Source organism: Rhinatrema bivittatum, unplaced genomic scaffold (genome assembly GCF_901001135.1).
Source record: "Rhinatrema bivittatum unplaced genomic scaffold, aRhiBiv1.1, whole genome shotgun sequence".
NCBI classification, from domain to species: domain Eukaryota; kingdom Metazoa; phylum Chordata; class Amphibia; order Gymnophiona; family Rhinatrematidae; genus Rhinatrema; species Rhinatrema bivittatum.
The window spans coordinates 1-21,199 of NW_021820288.1; the positions used below are offsets into that span (position 1 = coordinate 1).

General features: G+C 42.8%; 1 non-coding gene across 1 annotated transcript; it reads right to left on the reverse strand.

The window, feature by feature from the left end:
- Positions 1-1,077: 1,077 nt before the first annotated feature.
- On the reverse strand, positions 1,078-1,148 carry TRNAG-GCC. The gene has a single exon. It is a non-coding gene; the product is annotated as a tRNA-Gly (tRNA).
- Positions 1,149-21,199: the final 20,051 nt, after the last annotated feature.

Sequence of the window (21,199 nt, forward strand, 5' to 3'; positions counted from 1 at the left end):
TACAAGTACCTGGCAAGTCCTCAAACATTAAGTAGATCCCATGCTACTGATGCCAGTAATAGTAGTGGCTATTCTCTAAGACAACTTGATTAGTAGCAGTTAATGGACTTTTCCTCCAAAAACTTATCCAAACCTCTTTTAAATCCAGCTACACTAACAGCACTAACCACATCCTCTGGCAATAAATTCCAGAGCTTAATTGTGTGTTGAGTGAAAAAGAATTTTCTCCAATTTTTTTTTAAATGTGCTACTTGCTAACTTCATGGCGTGCACCCTAGTCCTTTATTATCTGAAAGAGTAAATAACCGATTCACGTTTACCCATTCTAAATCTCTCATGATTTTAAAGACCTATATCATAACCCCCACAGCCATCTCTTCTCTAAGATGAACAGCCCTAACCTCTTTAGCCTTTCCTCATAGGGAGCTGTTCTATCCCCTTTATCATTTTGGTCGCCCTTCTCTGTACCTTCTCTGTTGCAATTATAATTTTTTTCAGATGCGGTGACCAGAATTGTAAGTCAACTTAATTAATAGCAGGTAATGGACTTCTCCTCCAAGAACTTATCCAATCCTTTTTTAAACACACCTATACTAACTGCACTAACTACATCCTCTGGCAACAAATTCCAGAGTTTAATTGTGCGTTGAGTAAAAAAGAACTTTCTCCAATTAGTTTTAAATGTGCCACATGCTAACTTCATGGAGTGCCCCCTAGTCTTTCTATTATCCGAAAGAGTAAATAACCAATTCACATCTACCCGTTCTAGACCTCTCATGATCTTAAACACCTCTCTGATATCCCCCCTCAGCCATCTCTTCTCCAAGCTGAAAAGTCCTAACCTCTTTAGCCTTTCCTCACAGGAAGCTGTTTCATTCCCCTTATCATTTTGGTAGCCCTTCTCTGTACCTTCTCCATCACAATTATATCTTTTTTGATATGCAGTGACCAGAATTGTACACAGTATTCAAAGTGCAGTCTCACCATGGAGTGTTACAGAGGCATTATGACATTTGCTGTTTTATTCACCATTCCCTTTCTAATAATTCCCAACATTCTATTTACAACTCATGCTGCTGTATTGGCCAGGAATCGAACCTGGGCCTCCTGTGTGGCAGGCAAGAATTCTACCACTGAACCACCAATGCTCGAAATGTGGTTACACCATGGAGCGATTCACCATTCCCTTCCTAATAATTCCTAACATACTGTTGGCTTTTTTGACTGCTGTAGCACAATGAGCTGATGATTTCAATGTATTATTCACTATGACACCTAGATCTTTTTCCTGAGTGGTAGCTCCTATTATGGAACCTAACATCGTGTAACTACAGCATGGATTATTTTTCTCTATATGCATCACCTTGCACTTGTCCACATTAAATTTTCATCTGCCATTTGGGTGCCCAATATTCCAGTCTCGCAAGGTCCTCCTGCAATTTATCACAATCCACTTGTGATTTAACTACTCTGAATACTTTTCTTTCATCTGCAAATTTGATTACCTCACTTCTCATATTCCTTTCCAGATCATTTGTAAATATATTGAAAAGCACCTGTCCAAGAACAGATCCTTGGGGCACTCCTCCCTTTTCCATTGAGAAAATTGTCACTTTAATCCTACTCTGTTTCCTGTCTTTCAACCAATTTGTAGTCCAGGAAAGATCACCACCTCCTAATCCATGACTTTTTAGTTTCCTTAGAAGCCCCTCATGAGGAATATGTCAAATACCTTCTGAAAATCAAAATACACTACATCTACTGGTTCGCCTTTTCCACATGTTTATTAAACCCTTCAAAAAAATGAAGCAGATTTGTGAGGCAAGGCTTCCCTTGGGTAAATCCATGCTGACTGTGTTCCATTAAACTATGTCTTTCTATATGCTCTGATTTTGATCTTTAGAATAGTTTCCACTATTTTTCCCAGCACTGAATTCAGGCTCACTGTTCTATGGTTTCCTGGTTCACCCCTGGAGCCCTTTTTAAATATTGGGGTTACATTGGCCATTCTCAAGTCTTTAGGGACAATGGGTGATTTTAATGATAGGTTACAAATTTTAATTAATAGATGTGAAATTTCATTTTTTAGTTCCTTCAGAACCCTGGGGTGCATACCATCCAGTCCAGGTGATTTGCCACTCTAGTTTGTCAATCTGGCCTACTACATCTTCTAGGTTCACAGTGATTTTGTTCAGTTCTCCGGAACTGGTATCTCCGGAACTGGTATCTCCCCAGTATCTTCATTAGTAAGCACAGAAGCAAAGAATTCATTTAGTCTTCCTGCAATTGCCTTATCTTCCCTAAGAGCCCCTTTAACCCTTCGGTCATCTAATGGTCCAACTAACTCCCTCTTTAAGCCATGGGGTTAAGAGGAATCTTAATAGGACTTTTTAGAATGCTATTACCCTATTTTTCACACTCTTTACATGTTTGATAAGCACAGGTATGAGAAGGGCTGCAGGAGGAATGAAATGCTGGATCACAGGACTGAGGAGGTGAATTGGGTTTTGTCAGTTTGTAAGGTCTAATTTTCTCTGTACTGGTTACTCTGAGCCTCCATCATCATTCTCCTTCCACCATCCCCAGAAAATACTGTTTTCCTCCTTTTACCCTCATTTGTGCAGTCATCAGTCACAGAGGCAGCAAGGCCAGGGGTGAGACCCTGAGAAGATGGAAGACAACACAGCCAGGAGCTCAACAGTTTCTATTGCTAAATCCCTCCCTTTGTGTGTGTGTTCTGTGTTCTGCTGTATAAGCTACACTATGATCCTTTCCTGTTCTTCTCCCAGCAATACAGGGTAAGATCAAGGGGGAAGGGGGTTGAAGATTGGAGAGCCTAGAGAACAGCCCTACAGGTTGGCTTCTTAGTCCTGCTAAGAGGGTGTGGAGCAACAGTACTGGTCATTTGCCCACTAAATAGGCCCTAATTGCCACTAAAAAAATGACAGCAACACATGCACACCTGTCATAAGAAAATGCCATACTGGGTCAGACCAAGGGTCCATCAAGCCCAGCATCCTGTTTCCAACAGTGGCCAATCCAGGCCATAAGAACCTGGCAAGTACCCAAAAACTAAGTCTATTCCATGTAACCATTGCTAATGGCAGTGGCTATTCTCTAAGTGAACTTAATAGCAGGTAATGGACTGTCTCTTTGTAGATGCCTCTTCCTCCCTCCTGAACTTGCCCATTGCCTGTCCCACTGTCTACTTTCACTTATCTGTTCTCTAAACATGAGAAGCTATATTCCAAATTGTAAGTGGTAGCATGCTTTCTGGGTCCCTGGGATATGCAGAAATGTGTGAAGGTTGCAATGAAAATATTTTTTGGGGTTTTTTTTAACTTTCATTTATGTTTACACCACCATGGAATTAACTAGTATTCCCTTAAAGACCACTCCACATCCCACCTCCTTTCCCCCTCCCCTTAGTCCATATATATTGGGATCCAGGAGAAAACAAAAACATAATACAATGAAATGACTTATCGAGCTTGAGTGGAAAGTCCTATAATGATCTTTTGAAGCAATACTCCTGGTAGTCATATTTAGTCAGCAGAAATGACATCAGATCTGTGTTCCAATATTACCACAGGACTAGGATGGTATTCCTTGCATTATCATTCAGAGATGTGAGATATGCCTGCCAGGTCCTCATAAAAAGAGCATAGTTTTTTGGTAATGTTCTGCAGGCCATTATATGTTAAAAATCACCATTTTGTGTAATTTTAACTTCCAATAAACAAAAGATGGACTCTCTGTTACCATCCAATGATCAAGGATTGATTTCTTCCCTAATAAAAATGCTTTTTGCAAAAACCTCCTTTGGATTTTCGCTACTTTGGGATTTAACTCTTCAAAATTTTCAAATAGACGAGAGGGGATCTTGGCACATTATAGTGTACCAATCCACTCAAAAAACTAAGAACATCCTGCCAAAACTTACATATTTTTACACAATCCCAAAAACTATGATACAGTGTGCAGGGGCCAAACCACACTTCATACAGAGGTTAGAGACACCTAACTTAGCTTTAAAGGCCCAGGTGGTGGGCACATACATGCGGTGCAAGAACTTGAAATGTGATTCAAGCAATAATACATTTTCAGAGACATCATGGAGGTGTACAAAACAATCTTTTATCAATTTGTAGGAAATCAGATTCTCCAACTCAGTATTCCATGTGAAAACCAATGCCTGCAAGTCATTTGGAACTTTTATCCCCCTTAAAGCTTTATTTATAGAGGCACAAGACAGCTTTCTTCCTGGTAGCAAAACAAAACATTTGACTACCAGGTGAGAGTGAATGGCACGGGTGACCAAAATTTCAATTAAAGTTTAATAGGGATATAGTCCTATAGGAGGTAGGCTGTGTTGGGTCTTTCACCTCCTTGGGAAGAACAGTAATTTAGGCCCATTTGACATCTCTCGGGAATGCACCCTGCTGTAAGGCCTCGGTGAAAAACTCCCTAAGGGATAAACTTACTTCTCCCACTTAATATCTTATAGAATTCCTTGTTTAATCCATCAGGACATAAGAACATAACATAAGAACATAAGAAATTGCCATGCTGGGTCAGACCAAGGGTCCATCAAGCCCAGCATCCTGTTTCCAACAGAGGCCAAACCAGGCCACAAGAACCTGGCAATTACCCAAACACCTAGAAGATCCCATGCTACTGATGCAATTAATAGCAGTGGCTATTCCCTAAGTAAACTTGATTAATACCAGGAAGGGAGTGGACAGTGGAGTGCCTCAGGGATCTGTATTGGGACCCTTACTGTTCAATATATTTATAAATGATCTGGAAAGAAATACGACGAGTGAGATAATCAAATTTGCAGATGACACAAAATTGTGCAGAGTAGTTAAATCACAAGCAGATTGTGATAAATTGCAGGAAGACCTTGTGAGACTGGAAAATTGGGCATCCAAATGGCAGATGAAATTTAATGTGGAAAAGTGCAAGGTGATGCATATAGGGAAAAATAACCCATGCTATAATTACACGATGTTGGGTTCCATATTAGGTGCTACAACCCAAGAAAGAGATCTAGGTGTCATAGTGGATAACACATTGAAATCGTCGGTTCAGTGTGCTGCAGCAGTCAAAAAAGCAAACAGAATGTTGGGAATTATTAGAAAAGGAATGATGAATAAAACGGAAAATGTCATAATGCCTCTGTATCGCTCCATGGTGAGACCGCACCTTGAATACTGTGTACAATTCTGGTCGCCGCATCTCAAAAAAGATATAATTGCGATGGAGAAGGTACAGAGAAGGGCTACCAAAATGATAAGGGGAATGGAACAACTCCCCTATGAGGAAAGACTAAAGAGATTAGGACTTTTCAGCTTGGAGAAGAGACGACTGAGGGGGGATATGATAGAGGTGTTTAAAATCATGAGAGGTCTAGAACGGGTAGATGTGAATCGGTTATTTACTCTTTCAGATAGTAGAAGGACTAGGGGACACTCCATGAAGTTAGCATGGGGCACATTTAAAACTAATCGGAGAAAGTTCTTTTTTACTCAACGCACAATTAAACTCTGGAATTGTTGCCAGAGAATGTGGTTCGTGCAGGTAGTATAGCTGTGTTTAAAAAAGGATTGGATAAGTTCTTGGAGGAGAAGTCCATTACCTGCTATTAGGTTCACTTAGAGAATAGCCACTGCCATTAGCAATGGTTACATGGAATAGACTTAGTTTTTGGGTACTTGCCAGGTTCTTATGGCCTGGATTGGCCACTGTTGGAAACAGGATGCTGGGCTTGATGGACCCTTGGTCTGACCCAGTATGGCATTTTCTTATGTTCTTATGTTCTAATGGACTTCTCTTCCAAGAACTTATCCAAACCTTTTTTGAACCCAGCTACACTAACTGCACTAACCACATCCTCTGGCAACAAATTCCAGAGCTTTATTGTGCGTTGAGTGAAAAAGAATTTTCTCCGATTAGTCTTAAATGTGCTACTTGCTAACTTCATGGAATGCCCCCTAGTCCTTCTATTATTCGAAAGTGTAAATAACCGAGTCACATCTACTCGTTCAAGACCTCTCATGATCTTAAAGACCTGTATTATATCCCCCCTCAGCCATCTCTTCTCCAAGCTGAAAAGCCCTAACCTCTTCTGCCTTTCCTCTTAGGGGAGCTGTTCCATCCCCTTTATCATTTTGGTTTCCCTTCTCTGTACCTTCTCCATTGCAACTATATCCATTTTGAGATATGGCGACCAGAATTGTACACAGTATTCAAGGTGTGGTCTCACCATGGAGCGATACAGAGGCATTATAACATTTTCCGTTTTATTAACCATTCCCTTTCTAATAATTCCTAACATTCTATTTGCTTTTTTGACTGCTGCAGCACACTGAGCTGACGATTTCAAAGTATTATCTACTATGACGCCTAGATCTCTTTCTTGGGTGGTAGCTCCTAATATGGAACCTAACATCGTGTAACTACAGCAAGGGTTATTTTTCCCTATATGCAGCACCTTGCACTTGTCCACATTAAATTTCATCTGCCATTTGGATGCCCAATCTTCCAGTCTTGCAAGGTCCTCCTGTAATGTATCACAGTCTGCTCATGATTTAACTACTCTGAATAATTTTGTATCATCCGCAAATTTGATAACGTCACTCGTCGTATTCCTTTCCAGATCATTTATATATATAAATTGAAAAGCACCGGTCCAAGTACAGATTCCTGAGGCACTCCACTGTTTACCCTTTTCCACTGAGAAAATTGACCATTTAGTCCTACTCTCTGTTTCCTGTCTTTTAACCAGTTTGTAATCCACGAAAGGACATCGCCTCCTACCGCATGACTTTTTAGTTTTCGTAGAAGCCTCTCATGAGGGACTTTGTCAAACGCCTTCTGAAAATCCAAATACACTACATCTACCAATTCACCTTTATCCTCATGTTTATTAACCCCTTCAAAAAAATGAAGCAGGTTTGTTAGGCAAGACTTCCCTTGGGTAAATCCGTGTTGACTGTGTTCCATTAAATCATGTCTTTCTATATGCTCTACAATTTTGATCTTGAGGATAGTTCCCACTATTTTTCCCGGCACTGAAGTTAGGCTCACTGGTCTATAGTTACCCGGATCGCCCCTGGAGCCTTTTTTAAATATTGGGTTACATTGGCCACCCTCCAGTCTTCAGGTACAATGGATGATTTTAATGATAGGTTACAAATTTTAACTAATAGGTCAGAATTTTCATTTTTTAGTTCCTTTAGTACCCTAGGATGCATACCATCTGGTCCAGGTGACTTGCTACTCTTTAGTTTGTCAATCTGACCTACTATATCTTCCAGGCTGACAGTGATTTCGTTCAGTTCGTCTGACTCATCACCCCTGAAAACCATCTCTGGAACTGGTATCTCCCCAACATCCTCATTAGTAAACACGGAAGCAAATAATTCATTTAGTCTTTCTGCAATGGCAGTATCTTCCCTAAGAGCCCCTTTAACCCCTCGGTCATCTAATGGTCCAACCGGCTCCCTCACAGGTTTCTTGCTTTGGATATATTTTTAAAAGTTTTTGTTATGAGTTTTTGCCTCTATGGCCAACTTCATTTCAAATTCTCTCTTTGCCTGTTTTATCATTGTTTTACACTTAACTTGACAATGCTTATGTTTTATCCTATTTTCTTCAGATGGATCCTTCTTCCAATTTTTGAAGGATGATTTTTTGGCTAAAATAGCCTCTTTCACTTCACCTTTTAACCATGACGGTAATCGTTTTGCCTTCCTTCCACCTTTTTTAAAGCGTGGAATACATATGGACTGGGAGCTTTGTGTAACGGGCAAGACTTAATAGCCTCCAAAATTTCAGAAACAGTGAATGGTCTATTCATCCAGTCCAATTATTGTTCTGACATCCTTGGTATAGCTATCCTCTGAAAGAATTGTTCTTCTGCCTCAATTTCCCCCCTCAACTGTTTCTTCCTTGTATAATTGTTTATAAAATGACCTAAAAATCTTGCAGATCTCTGCCACTGAGGATTGCTTTTCTCCACCCTTTCCATCAAGGCGTCTATGAAATTTTGTCCCTGTTTGACCTTGACCATATTGGCTAGGAATTTTCCAGATTTACCAAATGATAAAGTCTTTGAGAGGAATCAATACAATAAGAATCTCGTAGTCTTCTGGTGGAGATGGCAATATAAATTATATAAGGAATCCCTGAATAACTGTTTGTTGGCTGTGGAGGGGCACTCTGAATACCAGGCTCTAATTTTCTGATAATCCCATTGCAGCTTCACTATTTGTTGGGTCAGACGCTTGGACTTCCGAAAAACATACATTATGATTTCCCCTCTCATCACTGCCTTCCCTGCTTCCAAATATAACAAAGGATTATCTTTATGATGAGAGTTGTGTTCCTCATATTCCTTCAATTTGGTCTTAAGGAAAGCTTGAAAGTCTACATCCCCCGAAAGATGAGTGGGAAATTTCCACCTGTGCTTCCCTACCTTGGGGGGGCCCGCATTTAAAGTCCACCCATATCATAGAATGGGCTAAGAATTCAGGAGATCCTATCTCAGCTCTTTGGACCGGTGAAAATTGGGCTATCGAAAAGAGAATATAATTGTTTTGGGACATAGAATCGTGAGCGCAAGATATGGGTGTGTAATCCCTTTCCTCTGGATACAAGACTCGCCAAATGTCAAGTAAGTTGTTTACACAGATATGAGATACCTTTTTTATGCCTCAGTTTAGGAATGTACTCGTTAGATCTCTGGTCTAGTGTTGGATCAACTACACAGTTTAAATACCTGGCTAGCATTAATGTACCAATACCAAATGTGGTCAGTAATCTTAGGATTTCTTGGAAAAATACATGCAAATAGACATTGGGCACATACACACTGCATACAGTGACTTCTTAACCAAACAGTTTCCCTGTTATGATCACATATCGACATGCGTTATCTCTATACGTGTTTAGATGTACAAATGTTACCCCTTTTGATACCAGAATTGCTACACCCCCCTTTCTGTGAGCGGCAGAGGAATAATAAACTTGTCCCAGCCAACCTCTTAACAATTTACCATGTTCTTGGTCAATTAAATGCGTTTTTTGGAGACACGCAATATGCACCTTGTGTCTGCGCAGAGATGTTAGCATTTTGGCATGTTTTACAAGAGATCCTAAACCTGCAATGTTCCAAGACAAAACTCTCAAGTTGTCAACCGGTAGATGTAGTATACTTGGATTTTCAGAAGTCATTTGACAAAGTTCCTCATGAGAGGCTTCTAGGAAAAATAAAAAGTCATAGGATAGGTGGTGATGTCCTTTCGTGGATTACAAACTGGCTAAAAGACAGGAAACAGAGAGTAGGATTAAATGGACAATTTTCTCAGTGGAAGGGTGTGGGCAGTGGAGTGCCTCAGGGATCTGTATTGGGACCCTTACTTTTCAATATATTTATAAATGATCTGGAAAGAAATATGACGAGTGAAGTAATCAAATTTGCAGATGATACAAAATTGTTCAGAGTAGTTAAATCACAAGCAGATTGTGAGAAATTGCAGGAAGACCTTCTGAGGCTGTAAAATTGGGAATCAAAATGGCAGATGAAATTTAATGTGGACAAGTGCAAGGTGATGCATATAGGGAAAAATAACCCATGCTATAGTTACACAATGTTAGATTCCATATTAGGTGCTACTACCCCAGAAAGAGATCTAGGCGTCATAGTGGATAACACATTGAAATCGTCGGTTCAGTGTGCTGCGGCAGTCAAAAAAGCAAACAGAATGTTGGGAATTATTAGAAAGGGAATGGTGAATAAAACAGAAAATGTCATAATGCCTCTGTATCGCTCCATGGTGAGACCTTGAATACTGTGGACAATTCTGGTTGCTGCATCTCAAAAAAGATATAATTGCGATGGAGAAGGTACAGAGAAGGGCGACCAAAATGATAAGGGGAATGGAACAGCTCCCCTATGAGGAAAGACTAAAGAGGTTAGGTCTTTTCAGCTTGGAGAAGAGACGGCTGAGGGGGGATATGATAGAGGTGTTTAAATCATGAGAGGTCTAGAATGGGTAGATGTGAATCGGTTTTTTTACTCTTTCGGATAATAGAAAGACTAGGGCACACTCCATAAAGTTAGTATGTGGCACATTCTATTTATTTATTTATTTATTTATTTAAAACTTTTATATACCGACATTCATTTGCATATCACATCGGTTTACAGATAACAGGGGTAAATAACAGTTTTGACGTGGAAGGATAAAGTTACATGGTAACAGGAATGAGAAGGAACAAGATGGAAAATAGAGGAAGAGAAAAAGGTCCCCAAGTATAAAACTAATCGGAGAAAGTTCATTTTCACTCAACGCACAATTAAACTCTAGAATTTGTTGCCAAAGGATGTGGTTAGTGCAGTTAGTATAGCTGTGTTTAAAAAAGGATTGGATAAGTTCTTGGAGGAGAAGTCCATTACCTACTATTAATTAAGTTGACTTAGATAATAACCACCGCTATTACTAGCAACTGTAACATGGAATAGACTTAATTTTTGGGTACTTGCCAGGTTCTTATGTCCTGGATTGGCCACTGTTGGAAACAGGATGCTGGGCCTGATGGACCCTTGGTCTGACCCAGTATGGCATGTTCTTATGTTCCTATGTTCTTGGGCCCCCTATAAGACAAAAATGAATAGGCCTGCCACATCATGATCCCTTGAGAAATAACCTGATCTGAGATACTGGACTTTTCCCGCCCTCCCCCCTTCCCGCCTTCCCACCTTCCCAATCCCATACCCCTTCTACCTGATCCCCAAGTATAAAACACAAAAAATAAATCCAAAGGAGTGAAAATGGCGTCTGTGACCCTCTGTATTGGTAAGGATTTGGGTTTCCAGTTTGGAGAGCTTTTATACTAGATCAAAAGGTTTACTTGGGTTGTTCATGGACAGGTCTAATTGTTTAGAAATGTAGTCTTTTTTTTTAGCAAGCCAGATGGCTGCATTGCTTTTTGCATGTAAGTGTAAACCCTCTGAACTTCCTCCCAGGTGAATGGTGCCATTTTTAAAGTGCAGAACCAGGGCAATAGGGACTAGGTTTCATTCTTGCCCATTTTCAGCTGATCCAGGAAGGTGGTAAGTGGACACGGAGAGGAAACTCACTGGCCAAAGTTAACGAACTTTATAGATGGGAAGGGCCCCATAGGCCTGTCGCTGGCCTAGGCCCAGCTTGGGCCTAGGCCTCTGCATCAGTTCTAGGCCTCATATTGAGTGTGACCCAGGTCTAAGTCTTAGTGCCAGGCCTAGGCCTTGGCACCATTCTTAGACCTTGGCCTAGGCCTCAGCATCAGGAAGCCCCAGGCAGGGTCACCTTAGACCCAATTCTTTTTTTAATTATAATGGGAAAAAAATCCTCTTAATGAAAAAAAATCAACCAAACTGAAAATTTTAGGCCTGTATATCCCCATTACTCTCATAAGTCATCTCTTCTTGCTGTTCTACTTTTATTCCTAGTTAGATGGTTGCTTTAACATTCTTGTAATTACCTTCAAATGCATTCAAAGCTCTTCTCCTAACCACTATTTTTTGCTTTTCTGCTTGTCATGATCTTCACTCATCTCACTATTTCTCATAGTGTCTGAATGGTTCCCTCATGCTATAAGGCCTCTTCTATTGTTTTTCTTAATTCTGAAACCAACTTTCCCCAATATCCAAAATTCCCTCTTACTGTCTATTATCCAGAGAGAACTAAAAAAAATTATTATTTTTTCAAACTTGCTTTCAACTAATCTAACATAAAGCTCTCCTTGCTTTTTACTTTTCTCTGTACTGAGAGCTAGTAACCTTGAGGCCTAGGTTGTAAGGTACCCTGGATAAGGGCAGGACATCAGCTACCCCTATGAGGGCAGGACAACAGCGACCCCTATGAAGAAAGACTAAAGAGGTTAGGACTTTCAGCTTGGAGAAGACGGCTGAGGGGGGACATGATAGAGGTGTTTAAAATCATGAGAGGTCTAGAACGGGTTAGATGTGAATAGGTTATTTACTCTTTCAGATAATAGAAAGTCTAGGGGGCACTCCATGAAGTTAGCATGTAGCACATTTAAAACTAATCGGAGAAAGTTCTTTTTTACTCAACGCACAATTAAACTCTGGAATTTGTTGCCAGAGGATGTGGTTAGTGCAGTTAGTATAGCTGTGCTTAAAAAAGGATTGGATAAGTTCTTGGAGGAGAAGTCCATTACCTGCTATTAAGTTCACCTAGAGAATAGCCCACTGCCATTAGCAATGGTAACATGGAATAGGCTTAGTTTTGGGGCACTTGCCAGGTTCTTATGGCCTGGATTGGCCACTGTTGGAAACAGGATGCTGGGCTTGATGGATCCTTGGTCTGACACAGTATGGCATATTCATATGTTCTTATGTTCTTATAGTAACATAACATAGTAATAATGGTAGAAAAGGACCAAATGGTCCATCCAGTCTGCCCAGCAAGCTTCTTATGGTAGTAACTGACATGCCATACAGGTTGTTCCCATGTTTCTCTTAAGGATAGCAACTGCCTCTCTGTGCAGTTATCCCCAAGTCTTATGATAACCATAAAAAAATGTAATGCTAGCAACATTTTCACTGGGTAATGAGCCTTTCTTGAAAATTCAGATGGTGCTATTTGACCTGCTTTGCTTATGGACTTGGCCATAGAAGCAGTCCTGTTTTTTCCCTTATGTCTGCATAATCAGTACTCCCAGACAGTAAAAGTCAGGGCTCGCATTAGTAGTCGTCTGAATCCAATTATTCTCCCCCCACCCCCACACTCCCCACTGTAAAGCATAGAGTGATGTTGCAGTTGCATCAAAAGCATCAGGCTTATTGGTTAAGAGTAGTCATTCCATGCCTTCTGTTAATAGTAGCAACAGCTACTCCATGCAGGTTACCCCCATGCTTATCAGTTCCCCAGATAGTAAAAGTTGGGCCCTCATTGGTTGTTGTCTAAATCCAAATTCTCCTTTTCCTTTTTGCCATTGAAGCTGAGAGTAGTGCTGCAGTTGCATCAAAAGCATCAAGGCTTACTGGTTAAGGGTAGCAACCACCGCACCAGCAAGTTACCCCCCTCTACCCTTTTCTTTATTTCCAACGTCTAGACTTTAGGGATCCAGAGTGTTTTTCCCATTCCCAATTGAATTTTTTGATTGTTCTTGTCTTCACCACCTCCTCTGGAAAGGACATTCCAGGCATTCAGCACTCTCTCCTTGAAAAAATATTTCCTGACGTTGGTTCTGAGTCATTTCCCCTGGAGTTTCATTTCATGACCCCTAGTTCTACTGTTTCCTTTCCATCAGAAAATGTTCAAAGTTCATAGTTCATACATCATTAAAACCTTTCAGGTATCTGAAAGTTTGTATCATATCTTCCCTGCACCTCCTCTCTTCCAGGGTATACATATATAGATCCTTCAGCCTCTCTTCAAGTCTTCCGATACTGACCCCGGACCCACCTCATTTTTGTCATCCTTCTCTGGACTGCCTTCATCCCGTCTCTATCCTTTTTGAAATACAGGCTCCATAACTGAATACAGTACTCCAGGTAAGGCCTCACCAAGGACCAGAAAAAGGGCATTATCTCCTCCTTTTCTTACTGGTTATTCTTCTCTCTATACAGCCCAGCATCTTCTGACTTTTGCTATTGCCTTGTCACATTGCTTTGCTGTCTTCAGAACACCAGACACTATCATGCTAAGATCCCTCTTTTGGACTGTGCACATTAGTCTTTCACCCCCCATCACATACAACTCATTTGGATTATCACATCCCAGATGCCTATTTCTGCACTTCCTGGCATTGAATCCCAGCTGCCAAATCTTTGATCACTCTTCACAGCTTTACTAAATCACTTTTCATTCTATCTACTCCTTCAGGTGTGTCCATTCTGTTTCAGATCTTAATATCATCCGCAAATAGACAAACTTTAATTCTATCCCTTCCGCAATATCACTCCCAATACCAATCCACATGACAATTCATTTAACATGGTTTTCTCTTCAGAGTAGGTTTAATTTACCATTACATTCTGTCTCCTATTGGTCAACCAGTTTGTTATCCATGCCACCACCTTGGCTTTTATTCCCAAGCTTCTCATTTTATTCACAAGCCTCCTATGTGGACCCTATCAAAAGCTTGGCTGAAATCCAAGTAGATCATATTGAGCGCTCTTTTTTGATCCAATTCTTTAGTCACCCAATCAAAAAAAACAATCAGATTTGTCCTAACAGGACCTTCCCCTGGGGAATCCATGCTGCCTCAAGCTCCAGCAACCCACCTGATTGTATGGTAGTTCACTATCCTTTCCTTCAGCAGAGACTCCATTAATTTTCCCACCCCCAATGTGAGCATAACTGACCTGTAGTTTCCAGCCTCCTCCCTGTTACCACTCTTGTGAATCAGGACCGCCACCACTCTTCTCAAATCCTGCTGTACCTGTCCCATTTCCAAGGATCTATTGATCAGTCTGTAAGCAGACCCGCCAGCACATCCCTGAGCTCTCTCAGTATCCTGGGATGTACTTCATCTGGCCCCGTGGCCTTGTCCACTTTCAGTTTGCCTAACTGTTCCCATACATTCTGTTATATAAATAGAGTTTTGTCTACCCCATCCCCAACTACGGTTTTGTCTACCAGCAATAGTCCTTCTCTTTAGTGAACCCAGAACTGAAGTATTTGTTTAATGTTTCTGCCATTTCTTTGTGTCACTCCAAACATAGCTCTTTGTCACATTTCGATTTCACTATACCACTTCCGGTCTCCCTTCTTTCTCTGATATAACTGAAAAAGATTTTATCACCTTGCTTTACTTGTTTGGCAATCCTTTCTTCCACTTGACCCTTTGCTTTCCTGATTTATTTCTTTGTCTCCCTCAGATTCATCAGGTATTCTTCCCTGTGTTCCTCTTTTTGGTATCTTTTATATTTCTTGAATGCTGTTCTTTTTGCCTTTATTTTTTCAACTACCTCCTTTGAGAATCAGATCACTTTCTTTTTCCTCTTACTTTGGTTTAATTTTCTGACACATAGATTTGTTGCCTTTGTGATAGTTCCTTTTAATTTGACCCACTGTTCCAGCTCACCCATTTTCTCCCAGTCTTCTAGTTCTTCCTCCAGGTATGTCCCCATTTTGATAAAGTCTGTATTTTTGAAATTGAAAGCTTGGGTCTTCTATATATAGAAATAAATCTATATAAGAAATAAATAAACTTAATCTTTATTAGGTGTTATCCTTAAGTCCTTTTCTGAATTTTTGCTATTACATGGTATAACTGAAGAGCAACCTCATTTCCAACCTAGATGTCCTTTTATTTCCGTGTTTGTAAAGTACTTTGAAGTACAAGAAATACATGAAATATATTATTTTTCTCCTCCTCTTCTTTGCTCTCCTTTTCTTTAGATTTAGATTTCTCTTCATTTTGTCATGTGCCTTCTTCTCCTTTCTTCAACAATACCCTCCAGCATTCTTGTCAAACTTGAACCTATGACTTTGCTATTAGCATTTTTAAATATTCTGATTTTGAGTGACATGGAATGCATGATGAGATGGTAAAAATGTCCACTAATTTCACTTGACTTTCATTGCTAGGATCAGAATGAATTTGCTGGCATCAAATAATGAACAATATTTGACTGAGGCAGGAAAGTCTGGTGCAAGGCAATGTCTTCTTTTTGGCAATAGTCTTTTATGCTAGCAATTGTATTTCAAAAGGAAAGAATGAGGAAAAAAATGTAAAAGAAAAAATTTGAAACATACTACTGTTAGAAAACATAACTGGAAATTAAATATGGATCTTGCTGGCAATATTTTGCTACAGTATAAGAACAGAACAGGCCAGTGAAGTGCAGAGTTCCACTTGAAGATCAAGGTACTGGATTTGTGATGGAAATCACTCACATTCTCTAAAGAAAACAAAATCTTGAAAGCTATGTACTCTGGGTAGGACTGTACATTAGATTTCTATGTCACATTTAGTAAAGTTCCTGCAATAGTCATTAGTGGCTCAGGGAAATCAAAATTATCAGGGGAGGGATAAAAGGGAGAAGAAAGGGAAAAGGGTAGGATAAGTACAGTAAAGTACACTGAATAAAAATGGAAAAAAAAAAAGGAATCAGTCTAATGTAGGGAAAACAGCAACAAAGGCCACAAGGTATTATCATTTGTACATCCCTGTAGCAAGTCACCAAAGAAGAATATGAGTCTTGATGAAAACGTATACTTGATCTGCATACAGTAGGCTTAGTGACAAGGTTAAAATACAAACAAGTGAGTGAATAAAATAAAAGGGCTTTCTCTTTGGTGAGAGGATGAATTTTTGATGGAACTGAACTAATAAAGCTTTCTGAGAAAGACGTCTTTTAGACAGCATCTTTATAAGGCTTGGAAGAAAAGAAGTTAAAATATTCAGCACTCAAAATGAGTTAGAAATCTCAGAGGTAGTTTGTGAACGAGGTGCAAAAATATCTTACATGACTGGGTCAGTAAACAATTCCCAGTGTCATTTCTTGTGTCTGCTTCCTCAGGAGGATGCAGACCCACAGAGGAAGCAGAAATATGAAATGTCTTTGGGGGTCATTTCCTTTCCTGACAGGAGGAAACAGAAACACAAAAGTGGCATTGCTTTCCTGGCCAGGACCTTGCTTCGTTATTACTGACATACCTTCATAATAAACATTTATGTCATTTCATGACCATTAAATGTCTTTCCAGTTACTATTTTGCATTTAGACACCAGAGTCATGTCTTGATTTGGCCAAAGAAAGGGAGAAATGCACATGGGAGAGGATTTATTTTGTTGAATAATTATGTAAGAAAAATTTTGTAAATGAGCTCTATTCTAGACAAAGCAGAACTAGGAAAGAATAACAATTAATAAGTATGCTATGGCCAGGACCACCATCAGCTCTAGATTTCAGGATAGCCACGATGAATATTCATGAGATATATTTTACTAAGAACAAGGTTAATTGGCATAGCTTGGTATGGTTTCTCTGAAAACCAAATATGTTGATTGTCCTTAAGAAATTTATTTGAGATCCCTCTAGTTATGGGGGGGGGGGGGGGGGGTTATACTACTGAACTACTAGATAGAAGACAATTTTAGAGACAAGTTTACATCTCTTCTCTAACCGCTTTACTGTATGACCTTGTGGAACTACTATTTATAGGTTGACAGCTCTTTTTTTCTCTTTTACCTCAGTTTCATCAGCTTAATTAAGAAGTAGTTGTTAAGGTTTGTGGGTTTCGTGGACCCTTGGCCCAAGGTGAGAGTTGTTACCACCTGTTGGGAGGAGCCCCCAGGTCCACACCGTCGGGAGGCAAAGTCTTGGTACAGCAGGAGCTCTGAGAGAGAATCTGTGGGGAGGTTCCGAGGAGCAGGGTGAGAAACACAGCAAAGAGGGACCCCACAGTAAGTAGGTTAAGCTGGAGAGCAGTACCTGGGAAGAGACCTCTGAGAGAGTGGCACTAGGCAGGCCCGAAGAGCAGGAGGCATGAGGCAGGGAGTGCAGGAGGTATACTGCAAAGGAAATCCTGAGGGTTGGAGCTGCATTGCAAGGAAGGTACTGATGTAATGATGTAGGCTAACCCACGGAGCATGGAAGCCCAAGTCCATGCTCCGTGTAATGACATAGACAACCCAAGTCCATGCTCCAGGTAATGACATAGACAACACCGAGGAGCAGGGAAGTGCCGGCAATCGCTGGTGCTTGAATGTAGGCACTGCCCCGAGGAGCGGGGAAGCATGGATAGTCTCTGGTATAGAACGTAGGCGCTGCCCCGAGGAGCGGGGAAGCACAGACAGTCTCAAGTGTAGAACATAGGCACTGCCCCAAGGAGCGGGGGAGCACAGAGATAGATCTCCCAAGTGGTAAGAGCGTTCCCAGAGGCAAGCCTGAGGAGTGGGAAGCCGGCTGGTAGAACTCCTGGAAGGCACAGGGCTAGCTCGAGGAGGGGGCCAGGAGACCAGGTCTTTGGAGAGAGCACACGCAGGCCCCCGAGGAGTGGGTACCTGAGCCTGGGTCCAGAGTCCAAGAGACAGTCACCACAGGTCCGAGGAGACGGGAGTCAGTAGAGTAGCAATGGAACTCATTGCCGAGTCGGCTAGATGGGGGCGAAGGTGGAGCTTAAGAACCCAGATCCCATGATATCATCAATGAGGGACGCTCCCAAGGTTCCCGCTGTAGCAGATTCAAAAGAGGGTCCAGTGGTGCGCACGCGCTTAGAAAGGCCCGGAGTTGGCATGGGTGGTGGCAGCATCCCAACTGCCACAAAGAACCATGGGGTACGTGGCGGCGCAGAGGCTAGCCCCGGCCGTGAGCAGGCCCAGGGAGGAAAGCAGGATGGTCCAGGATGTGAGTAGCCCCTGATGGCTGTGACCGCTGATCATAACAGTACCCCCCTCTTAAGGCCCCCCCAGGGGTTTGGGTTTGCGAGGGTGCTTGGCATGGAACTGCTGAACGAGATCCTTGTCCAGGATATTGGCGGCAGTTTCCCAGCTGTTCTCCTCAGGCCCAAAGCCCTCCCATGAAAGGAGATATTCCCATTTTCTTCCACGCTTTCTAATGTCCAGAACAACTTGGACTTGATATGTGATGTCTGCTTTCAAGGACAGAGGTTGAGGATCCGGTTGTTTTTTAGAAAATCCGGATAGCACCAAAGGTTTTAGTAGAGAAATGTGGAAGGCATTGTGAATCTTAAGCGAGGAAGGCAGCTGGAGTCTTAAGTGACTGGGCCCAGACGGCGGAGCACCGGGAAGGGACCAATATACCTGGGAGCGAAGAGAGCCGAGGGCAGCTTGAGTTGGATAAACCTGGTGCTGAGCCATACTTTATCACCAGGTTGGAACTGGGGTGCTTCGCGATGATGTGCATCAAAGGACCTCTTCGATCTCTGGGCAGCCTGCTTGAGCAGCTGTTGTGTTTTGTGCTACAATTGATGCAATTCTTGAGCGGTGGACTGTGCTACTGATGAGGCTATGGACAAAGGAAGTGGTAATGGTGGCAAAGGCTGACATCCATAGGCCACAGACAGTCTCTGGTGTAGAACATAGGTGCTACCTCGAGGAGCATGGAAGCATGGATAGTCTCTGGTATAGAACGTAGGCGCTGCCCCGAGGAGCGGGGAAGCACAGTCTCAAGTGTAGAACATAGGCACTGCCCCAAGGAGCGGGGAGCACAGAGATAGATCTCCCAAGTGGTAAGAGCGTTCCCAGAGGCAAGCCCGAGGAGTGGGAAGCCGGCTGGTAGAACTCCTGGAAGGCACAGGGCTAGCTCGAGGAGGGGGGGGGGGGGGGAGCCAGGAGACCAAGTCTTTGGAGAGAGCACACGCAGGCCCCCGAGGAGTGGGTACCTGAGCCGGGGTCCAGAGTCCAAGAAGGGTCCGAGACAGTCACCACAGGTCCGAGGAGACTGGAGTCAGTAGAGTAGCAATGGAACTCATTGCCGAGTCGGCTAGATGGGGGCGAAGGTGGAGCTTAAGAACCCAGATCCCATGATATCATCAATGAGGGACGCTCCCAAGGTTCCCGCTGTAGCAGCTTCAAAAGAGGGCCCAGTGGTGCGCACGCGCTTAGAAAGGCCCGGAGTTGGCATGGGTGGTGGCAGCATCCCAACTGCCACAAAAAACCATGGGGTACGTGGTGGCAGAGGCTAGCCCCGGCCGTGAGCAGGCCCAGGGAGGAAAGCAGGATGGTCCAGGATGTGAGTAGCCCCTGATGGCTGTGCCCGCTGATCATAACAGTACCCCCTCTTAAGGCCCCCCAGGGGTTTGGGTATGCGAGGGTGCTTGGCATGGAACTGCTGAACGAGATTCTTGTCCAGGATATTGGCGGCAGTTTCCCAGCTGTTCTCCTCAGGCCTAAAGCCCTCCCATGAAAGGAGATATTCCCATTTTCTTCCACGCTTTCTAATGTCCAGAACAACTTGGACTTGATATGTGATGTCTGCTTTCAAGGACAGAGGTTGAGGGTCCGGTTGTTTTTTAGAAAATCCGGATAGCACCAAAGGTTTTAGTAGAGAAATGTGGAAGGCATTGTGAATCTTAAGCGAGGAAGGCAGCTGGAGTCTTAAGTAGGGATGTGAATCGTTTTTTGACGATTTAAAATATCGTCCGATATATTTAAATCGTCAAAAATATTAGGCCACGATACATACCAATTCCCCCGATTTATCGTCAAAAAATCGTAAATCGGGGGAAGGGGGAGGGCAGGAACACCGGCACACTAAAACCCCCTAAAACCCACCCCCGACCCTTTAAATTAAATCCCCCACCCTCTCGAACCCCCCCCCAAATGCCTTAAATTACCTGGGGGTCCAGCGGCACACTAAAACACGGCACACTAAAACACGGCACACTAAAACCCCCTAAAACCCACCCCGACCCTTTAAATTAAATCCCCCCCCCCCCCCCAACCCCCCCCCCCCAAATGCCTTAAATTACCTGGGGGTCCGTAGCCTTAAATTACCTCCGTAGCGGCGGTCCGTAGCTAAATCGGGGGAAGGGGGAGAGCAGGAAAAGCGGCACACTAAATCGTGTAGTCTTCAGCCGGCGCCATTTTGCAAAATGGCCGCCGCAAAATGGCGGCGGCCATAGACCAAAACGATTCGACGCAGGAGGTCGTTCCGGACCCCCGCTGGACTTTTGGCAAGTCTTGTGGGGGTCAGGAGGCCCCCCCCCCGTCCTCGCTGAACGACCTCCTGCAGTCGATCTCCTGCCGGCGCCATTTTCCGTACGGAAACGATTCGTGGCAGGAAATCGCTCCCGGACCCCCGCTGGACCCCCAGGAACTTTTGGCCAGCTTGGGGGGGCCTCCTGACCCCCACAAGACTTGCCAAAAGTCCAGCGGGGGTCCGGAACGACCTCCTGCGTCGAATCGTTTTGGTCTATGGCCGCCGCCATTTTGCGGCGGCCATTTTGCAAAATGGCGCCGGCTGAAGACTACACGATTTAGTGTGCCGCTTTTCCTGCTCTCCCCCTTCCCCCGATTTAGCTACGGACCGCCGCTACGGAGGTAATTTAAGGCTACGGACCCCCAGGTAATTTAAGGCATTTGGGGGGGGGGTTTGGGAGGGTGGGGGATTTAATTTAAAGGGTCGGGTGGGTTATAGGGGGTTTTAGTGTGCCGTGTTTAGTGTGCCGTTTTAGTGTGCCGCTGGACCCCCAGGTAATTTAAGGCA